The following is a 9,441-nucleotide window of genomic DNA, read 5'->3' as shown; positions in this document are numbered from 1 at the left end:
GATGTAGCCATCATGAAACAAACATCTCATGTATTAGTACTTGTTGGATTGAGAGTTGCAGTAATGCCCACATAATCATTCAGTTTTCTATTTTACTTTTAGTTAGTTTATTTGCTTAAAATGTATTTTGACAATATTAAAAAGAGCTCTTATTGGAGGAATATAGCAGAAAATCTTAGTACATGAAAAATCTTCTGAGAGATTCCCTGTCTTGGCTCTAAGCCTCAGAAAGAAAACTGAAAAAAGGACAAATGATAGAGTTGAGAAGACACAATGATGACTGTTTTATGAGTTGCTTGCAAGCCAAGTCATTGGTCTTTTTCAACTGTTGCTGGTTCAGGGTTGAAAGCTAGGGCTTCATGGTAGATCAACTCCTTAATCTGCTCCACTGTGAGTGGATGTTCCTCTAAATCAAAGTCAAAGAGCTTCGTGCACACTGGTTCATTGTTAATGTTGTGCATCGTTTTGAAATATGGATCAGCAAGTGCATCCTCAACTGCAAATAGGGTCCCAAAAATAATGGCAATGATCAGATTCACAAATAAAACTGCAAAGAGGCTAAGGAGAGAGACAGAAACGTATACTAACCTGAGATTCTCTTTCTAGGGTCAAACTTGAGCATCTTCTCCAACAACAGAACAGCTAAGAAAGGAACGTCTGGGAACTTTACAAAGAAAGACTGGCGATCAAACCAAGGAAGCATCTTTAAGCATTGCTTACCACTTTCATTCAACGATCCAATGTCATCCTCTGTTGGAGAGCCTAAGAACTGCAAAACAAAGTGCAAAAAGGTATGTTCCATGGACAAAAAAGCAGGTTTCGGCAATATATCCGTAAATATTGATTTGATTCGTTATCCGATTTGATCTACAACGAATCCGGATATCCGTAACTCTACGAAACAAAGCAAATACTTATATGCAATATCTATTAGAAAAAATCAAATCACAAATACTACTATTTTTAAAAACGGATAATCTGATCCGATCTGTTTAAAACTCGGATATTCGAATTTGTGTCCAGCCCTAACAAAAAAGGGTTTTAACTTAAAACTTTATTTACCTCTAGAATCGAACGAAGCTGATCAGAACGATCTCTTTCAGGGAAGAGCGGTGTGCGAGTCATCATCTCCAAGAAAATTCAGCCAACAGACCAAACATCTATAGCTGAGGGAGGTATAAGCAGAAGAGCTCAAGAGAAGCTCTGGTGCACGGTACCATTTTGTGCCAACATACTGAGTCATTGCGTCTGAAGCAACACGAGCAAGCCCGAAATCACAGATCTTTAATTCACTGTTCGCATTCAAGAGGATATTGCCCGGTTTTAAATCTCTATGTATAACACATTGGCTGAATGAATGTATTTTAATCCACGCAGGAGTTGATACATGTAAAACTCCAAAAAAAAAAGAACACTTAAAAGGCTTCTTTACACATGATTTATATGCTTTGGAAAAAACAAACCTGGTGATGATATTTGGTTAGTTCTTGATTGGACTTTATGAGTTTATCAAGGTCAGTGTCCATCAATTCATAAGCAATGTAAACATCTTCAAAAGCATCTCTCTGAGGAGGCAACACTATGTCTTTGATTCCTACAATCTGTGTAAAATGGTACTAATTAAATATTAGCTTTTAATGATTTTTCAAAGAAAAATATATAAAAATTAATGATGAAATAACCAAACAAACGTTTTCATGCTCTAAGTGACGAAGACGCTTGATTTCACGGAGAGTTCTCTTTGCAATGATTTGGTCTCTACATGCATGCATGATTTTCTTTATTGCTACCCTCTCATTGGTCTCCGAGTTTATACCGGAACTGGTAAAACACATTAAAAAATAAAGTTAGTGCGAGAAAAACATAAGATCACTAATAGTGTTTTTCTTTTCGATAGTTTTTAATTACTATTCCCAATTTGAATAAAGTTTTAGATTTTTACAAATTTCATGAATGATTTCGCTACATATATGGACTGTGATTTTCGGTATTTGAGGAGGTTCGGGATAAACGAATATAGAGAAATTGTATCCATACAAGATTCAATAGATTTTTGGTTCAGATCCGAGTCGGTTGGAACTAGTTCTATTATAAAATTTCAAAGCCGTATTAAAATTATATATATTTATTATTATTTAATAATAATGTTTAGATTTATAATTAGTGATAAAATACATGTGTAAATTTGCTTTCTCAATATGGTATCAAATCTCATGATGTGTTTTTTCAATATATTAATATATTTTGATTTTACACGGATACTCGATCGGTTCTAACTAAGAACTAGGACCAAATCGATATCTACGGGTATTCATGACAATACTAATAACCGTTAAAAAAATACACTATTTGAAATCGATTTGAATCGGTCGATATGGGTCGGATCTAGTTCAAGTATTCGGATCAGGTCTTAAACCCCATGCCTAATATATTCTCCCTCCGTTCTCGAAAGTAAGATTTTTTAAGTTTATTCTTATTTCACAAAAAATAATATTTCTATATTTTTAATGTACTTTTGTATACTTTAAAAAAATACTAGTTGAGAATATTTAAATTGATTAAATTTTATTGGTAGATAGTTATTGGAAAGTGTATTGAAAAATAAATTGTAAATTAAATTGCAAACATTTATTATATTCTTAATAAATGTGAAAACTCTAGAAAATTTTATTTTCGGGAACGGAGAGAGGATGATGCAGTACATGTTGAAAAGTTCGATAATTTCTCATAAAGGACTAGCGGTTAAGGGATGGCTTATTCAGAATTTAAACTTCATTAAAATAATTCTTATAGACAAAAACAGATAAAACAAATGTTAAAAAGGTAATTACCAAACGATGCCACCACCACCTCTGCCAAGAGCAAGAAGCATGATCAGTGGTTTATACTTTGCCGTAACTTCGAAGATATTGCCGGAAAAGTTGTATTGTATATACCTTCCGTCATGGCTGATATTCATACAAATATTCTCAGGTGGCGGATGCGGCTGAAGGTCGGTAGTAGCTCCACCGTCAGTTTCCACCGGCTCAGCATCGTTAGGTGGCATATATAGTGATTCTGTGAGTATGGATGGTTAACTTTTTCACTCATGATGACCCAAAGATATCTATATCAATAATATTAAAAGAGAAAGAGTTTCAAAAAATCTACCTATAAAAGTTGTTTGAACCCTTTCATTTTTTTAGTACAACCTATAATATAAAACCAAATATCATAACATGCATTTATTATAGCAACAACTTAAAACTTATTACATTTTAATAAATAAGCATGATTTCCAACAATTATTATAACAACAATCGTTATCCTTTTACATTTTAGCAACCCATATTAATTCAATCATATGAATATACAAGATATCTTAACTTTTAAAATATTTAATTAAACTCTTAACTTTTGAAAATTTGATTTAAAATATTTAAGATGTTTCATATGTTAGTTTAGTTATACCAAAGGAGAAAATGTTTCGAAACATAGGGTTCATGTTTGGATATGCAGGTCTGGGTTCTTCGGATCCTAAACGTTTGACATAACTAAATATTTTAAAATATATAGTTTAAGTTAGGGTCGGTTACTTTTCCCATAACTCAGACCCGAACTGCACCTGTTTTTTTGGGTTGGTTTCGGATTTAGTTTTTCAGGTCCGACAAACTGTAGAATTGTATGAAAAAGTTATATAAAAATGTACAGATAAAATCTGAAATAATAATGTATAACAATCTCAAAACATTAATTCATATAAAAAAATTTATAATTAAAAAACCCGCGTTTAAAAGCGCGGGTCAAAATCTAGTTATTATTTAAAAAGTGATTTTGAAGATTTTTCATTTCTCCATCGTTATAAGATAAATCATTAATTCAGTTAATTATTATTAAAAATGTTTCTTTTAATATATATATATATATATATATATCATGAAATTTAAGATAATTAATTAATAAACAGATATCAAACATTTCTACTGATCTATATATACTACTATTTGTTGACAAAAAAATAGTATTATTTAAATATGTACATTTCTCATGATAATTGAGTTTTTAATTAATAAATCTATATTGATAATAGATTTTTAATGTTTATACTGATAAGGTCATATTTATTTTATCTTATATTTAGTTTATGATTTTACTGGCTAATATTATAGCCATATTTTATTATATTATCATGATATTTGGAGTTATTAATCAATAAATATATATTAAAAATATATATTAACAAATTCTACTTATAATAACATAATTAAGTTTGTCTTATTTTTATATAATGATTTAATGGATGATTTTATTAAAAATTTGATCCAAATACAGATGTTACAATAATAAATTATAATTAGGTTTATCTTACATTTAGTTTATGATTTTAATGACTAATATTATAGTCGGGTTCTCTGACTCTTATTGAAAATATTAATCTAAATATAGATTATTACAATATTAAATTTAATATTAAACTTAAAGCATCATTGAAATATATATTTTTTTGGGCAAGAAACTGAATTATAAATTATATCATAAAATATAAATTCTATACTTATGCTAAATATTTTATAGATTTTGAATATTAAATAATTATATTCCTAACTAAAATAGATTATTTTATATTTATACATGACAAACATCAAATTATTTTTAATCCATAAAATCATAAATATTAGATAAAAAGACAAAAATAGCACTAAATCAAGTTTTTGTTCCCAAACTAGCACTCAAAGTCAAAAGTCACAAAAATAGCACTTAATGTTTTATCAAAAGTCACAAACTTAGGGTTTAGAGTTAAATGGTGAGGTTTAGGATTTAGGGTTTAGGGTTTAGGGTTTAGAGTTTAGGGTTTAGGGTTGAGAATTGAAAAATGAGGTTTTGGGGATAAGATATAAACTTAGAAAGATGCTATTTTGGTCATTTTAGTTTTTGAGTGCTATTTTTGTAATATAAACTTAGAAAGGTGCTATTTTAGACATTTGCCCTAAATATTATCAAAATAATAATTTTAAACCAAAATAGTTTACAAGAGAATAAAGGTATTGTTATGATTATGATTATCATAATAAATTATATAATGATTTAAATATAATATAAGTACAATCTAGAAAAATTACCAAAAATATCATATTCATAATATTACTTTTCATGTTTACCTAAACCAATTTTATCCTCACTTTTAAACATTTTTAAAGAGGAAAAATGACATTTATAATTCTAGGATTAACCAATCTACATTTAGGGTTTAGAGTTGAGGGATAGGGTAGAGTTTTGGAATGCGGAGTCTAGGGTTCTAATAAATATATAAATAAATACTTATAGTTTTTTTAAAGAACAGTTTCAGAAATAATTTTCGAATTTCAAAAAAAAGAATTGAAATTTTTTTTTTGAGAAAAATAAAATAAAAAAAAATTGAATGAAAAAGTATAGTTGGGAAACAAATTTTTTTTTTTAATTTTATTATTATTGAATAGTTATTTATTATATATATATATATATATAGTAAAAATATAAGAGTCTTTTGTCTCTTAATGGGAAATGTACTTTTGAAAATGTCTTTTTATGATGGTAACCATGAATAATGGTACCAACAAAGTAGAAAACTAAATTAGTGATAATATATTATGTTTATTCGGTTTTTTTATTTTGCTTATGTTTTATGAATTGTGATTGTTTATAATGATTACAATATCATTCATTGGAGTTCTTTTCACTCCACAAGTATAATAAGTGTATAATTACAAATCCAAACTTTCTAATTTGATTATTACAACAACGAATTTTTTTTATCCAAAATCTACATCCTATAAATAAAAATATGAAACAAAAAATTTAATCAATACATTGATGAACCATAGGAATACTGAAGTTATATAATTTATAATATTAATTTAAAATGTCTAAGTTAATCATTTGAAATTTGTATAAAAATAAAAATAAATATTAAAACTAATTTTGTTTAGGTATATAAATATTTAGTCCGCACAAGGTGCGGACCATCATCTAGTATATATGGTTTTGATAAAATTTTAATATTTTGAAAATTAATTTCTTAATTTGTGGAAATAATGCTGTCCATACAAATTTATTTACAAATTATGAACCTTGCTGTAGACTGCTCGGATACACATATTTTACGGTTATTTAATTATAGATATAACCACGTGTACGGCATAAAATGAATAATTTAGAAATTTATATATTTAAAGAATATTCATTTATAGAAATAGCTATTTCAATACTTTTTTATTTAAATGTTATTTTTTTTTATGTGAATCTTAAATCAAATATTAATAATATTATTTGTATATGTTAGCGTGTTCAAAATAATATATTAAAAATATTCATATCAAATTAGTAAATTTTAATATCTTGAAAAGTTATAATTTTATGAGAATTTGATGTCAATTAATTTTCTTATAAGCTGTTAGCTTTAATTTATACCTTATATAGGTTTTTAATACATTGCTAAAACATAAACAAACCTAGGAAAATACCCAAGAAACTATCATTTAAATTCTTACTGGTACGTTTTGTTTCTCTTACAAAAGAGTAGTTAAAATGATTTTTTTGGGTGAACTAATAGTCTGAGAGAAGGAATCTTATATAGTGGATAACTGGATATGTAAGTCATAGATCCTTATGTTTTATTGGTTATTCTATTCCGGTCTGGCTTCCCAGGCCACCTCAAGTTTAAGTAATAGAATAGCCGTTTGCCGTCAAAAAAAAAAAAACTCATATGGACCTCACAAATTTTTTACAATTTAGTCTTAAAAGATACCAACGTTTATTCTTATATTTATCTCTTATAACATTTTGTGAATTCTAATTAATATGATTAGAAATTGAATTTACTAAAACATAAATATATTTTCAGTACTCTAAATTTAAGTATAATATTTTCAATTTAACATAACTATTAAAAAGTAATTAGTAAAAAAAATTGAATAATTATTATAATTTCATATAATAAAATAAAAATTTAGTAATATCATAGTATTACTACATAACTAAAATTTTGGCACAAATATCTGTCAATTTTTTTTTAATTTGGTGAAAAAATAAAATAAATTTTAAGTTAAAAATAAGAAATTATTAAAATCAACATATTAAATATCATATCAATAAAAATAATATGATCAATTGTATTATATAATTTACGTATAACCATATTAATGTATTTTAATTAATCATTTTTATTTGGTTTGATCGGTTTATATATCCAACCATATATATATATACTACGAGTTTTTTAAAAATAAACTCATTCGATTTATTAGGTACTTGGTGATTCTTCTGTGCTCATGGATGGATGTACATATTTATAAAGTAGATATATTATAGTAGTTGATTGATATTTTACTTTTAATTTACATTATTTTATAATCTATAATGCATATTAATAATATTATGTTTTAATTAAAAATGTGATTGGATGTGTAATATCTAGCCGGTTTGGTTATCACTTGATTATGTTGAATTGTATCTACTTCTCCAAATTCAGCTATAATATTTTGGTTCTAAATAGACTAAAATTTGATTAATTTTGTTTAGGTTGGGTGTTGTTTTAGATATGTATATATTTTTTAGTAAAATTAAGTATAACTTAATATATTGTTTTGAGAATGAAATAACTTAATATACTGGTTTGATTCAATATTACATAAATGAATAAACGATAAAATTTTGAAGTCTCGTGCAAATATATAAATTTTACAAAATAATACGGGGTTGAACACCCATATTTAAGACCAACACTAAGCCCTATTGTGGCAGCTTGTGTGCATAAGCAGTAGAGAGAATTACACCACCAGCAATGCTGTAACGGATCATATCAAGCTAGGAGCAATACAATAATTGTTTGCAGTTACAATAAAAATAAAAATTGGAGCCTTTACGCTTCGGAGACATCAACATTGTTCAATGCTTCTTCTGGTGATGGTGATCCATCTTGGAAGTTTCAACAGACGGCTGAGATTCATGCTTAGCAGCAGCCTGCAAAACCCGGCTTCGAACATCTGAGGAAGAAGGTGAAGTTGGGAGGCCAACACCATTTGTCTCAAGCTGTCCTGCAGCCCATGAGAAATCTTGAGCTCCACGTTTCACCGGTGCAAACAACATCCTTGAAGAATAAGAAGCAATCTTTGTTAAGGACTATACAGAAGTTTTGTTATGGAAACAAGCCACAATGTTAGAGTCATCATAGGAAGAAAGGCGTTGGTATATAGTCTGCATAATGTCCAAGACTTGAGAAACAAGCAAAGAAACGATGCTAGCAAAGAGAGAATAAAAAAAGAATAGACCAAACCGAGGCCAATATACCTGTTCATGATGATACAGTTAAAAACATGTGGTCTATCAAAGGTTTTAAGTATAAAAGACAAAGCACCTGCTCCAAGACAGCTTCCAGAGGCCTCAACACATTTAGGGCAGCATCTTCTGATGAGTTAAGAACACTTTTAACTGCAGGTGGAAACAGCTCCTCTGCAAAAGTAACTGATTGCCTCAAAAGATCAATGGCTATAAAAGCTTCTGTTTGAAGCTTCTTTCAAGCCAGTCTGAGAGCTTGAGAACTTGTCTCCAGCTATATCTTCTGTTTGGTCTAGAGTAGAAAACAAACAGTCTACAGCATCAGAAGCGTTTTTAAAAAAAAAATGGATTTCACGGAGGAGAAGAAAGAATCCAAAGTGTTCTTTACAGCATTTTCAACTTGGTTTGGCGAAGAGCTAAATAAATCCTTCACCCCAGAAGAAAAAGTCACTAAAGCCAACATCTTCTCTACTTTCTACATAAGGAGATATAAAAGGCTGAACTTTAACTGTGGAATTTAAATGAGAGGAAGAGTGGACTGAGATTGATGAAAGCAGCTGTGATGGCGCGTAGATTCGAAAGAGATTGTATCGCAATTTTAAATAAGATATTTAAGAACTATTTCTTAGTTTTTTTGGTTAAAAGTTAAAAGACAGTTTCTCATATTCCGAACCTCCATTGATGATGTTCTAAGAGCATGAGCATTGGTAAACCCCCCATTGGGGTTCATCCAATTTTTTTAATATTTTTTGGTGGGGCCATAAATAGTTATGAACCTGTATTTGTTGTTTTCTGCATTAGTGAACCCGAAGAATGAGTTCATAGGAATAAAATAATAATATAAATTAAAAAAATAGAAATAATTCAGAATACATGAATAAAATATTAAAATATATTATAAAATTTTGAAAATTTTTTATTCAATACAATAAGAGTAGATTACATAAATAGAGAAATTCAAAAACATACAAAGCTTATTCATCTTCATCACCAAACTTTTGCCAAATATTTTCCACTAAATCAGCTTTCAATCGAGCATGCTTCTCTAAATCTCGAACTTCTCTGCGGATGCCTAACATATCACCGACATGAATACTATCTCTGCTTCTCACCCTTGAACTTCTGCTGGACTCTCCTGACTCAAACTCA

The 9,441-nt window shown here is 28.4% G+C and overlaps 1 pseudogene; it reads right to left on the bottom strand.

The window, feature by feature from the left end:
* Positions 1–308: 308 nt before the first annotated feature.
* On the bottom strand, positions 309–3,046 carry LOC106309195 (annotated as a pseudogene).
* Between the last annotated feature and the right edge of the window lie 6,395 nt (positions 3,047–9,441).

Source organism: Brassica oleracea, chromosome C8 (assembly GCF_000695525.1).
Source record: "Brassica oleracea var. oleracea cultivar TO1000 chromosome C8, BOL, whole genome shotgun sequence".
In the NCBI taxonomy this organism is placed as follows: domain Eukaryota; kingdom Viridiplantae; phylum Streptophyta; class Magnoliopsida; order Brassicales; family Brassicaceae; genus Brassica; species Brassica oleracea.
Note: the sequence above shows the minus strand (reverse complement) of the source record. Positions and strands in the feature narration are given on the sequence as shown.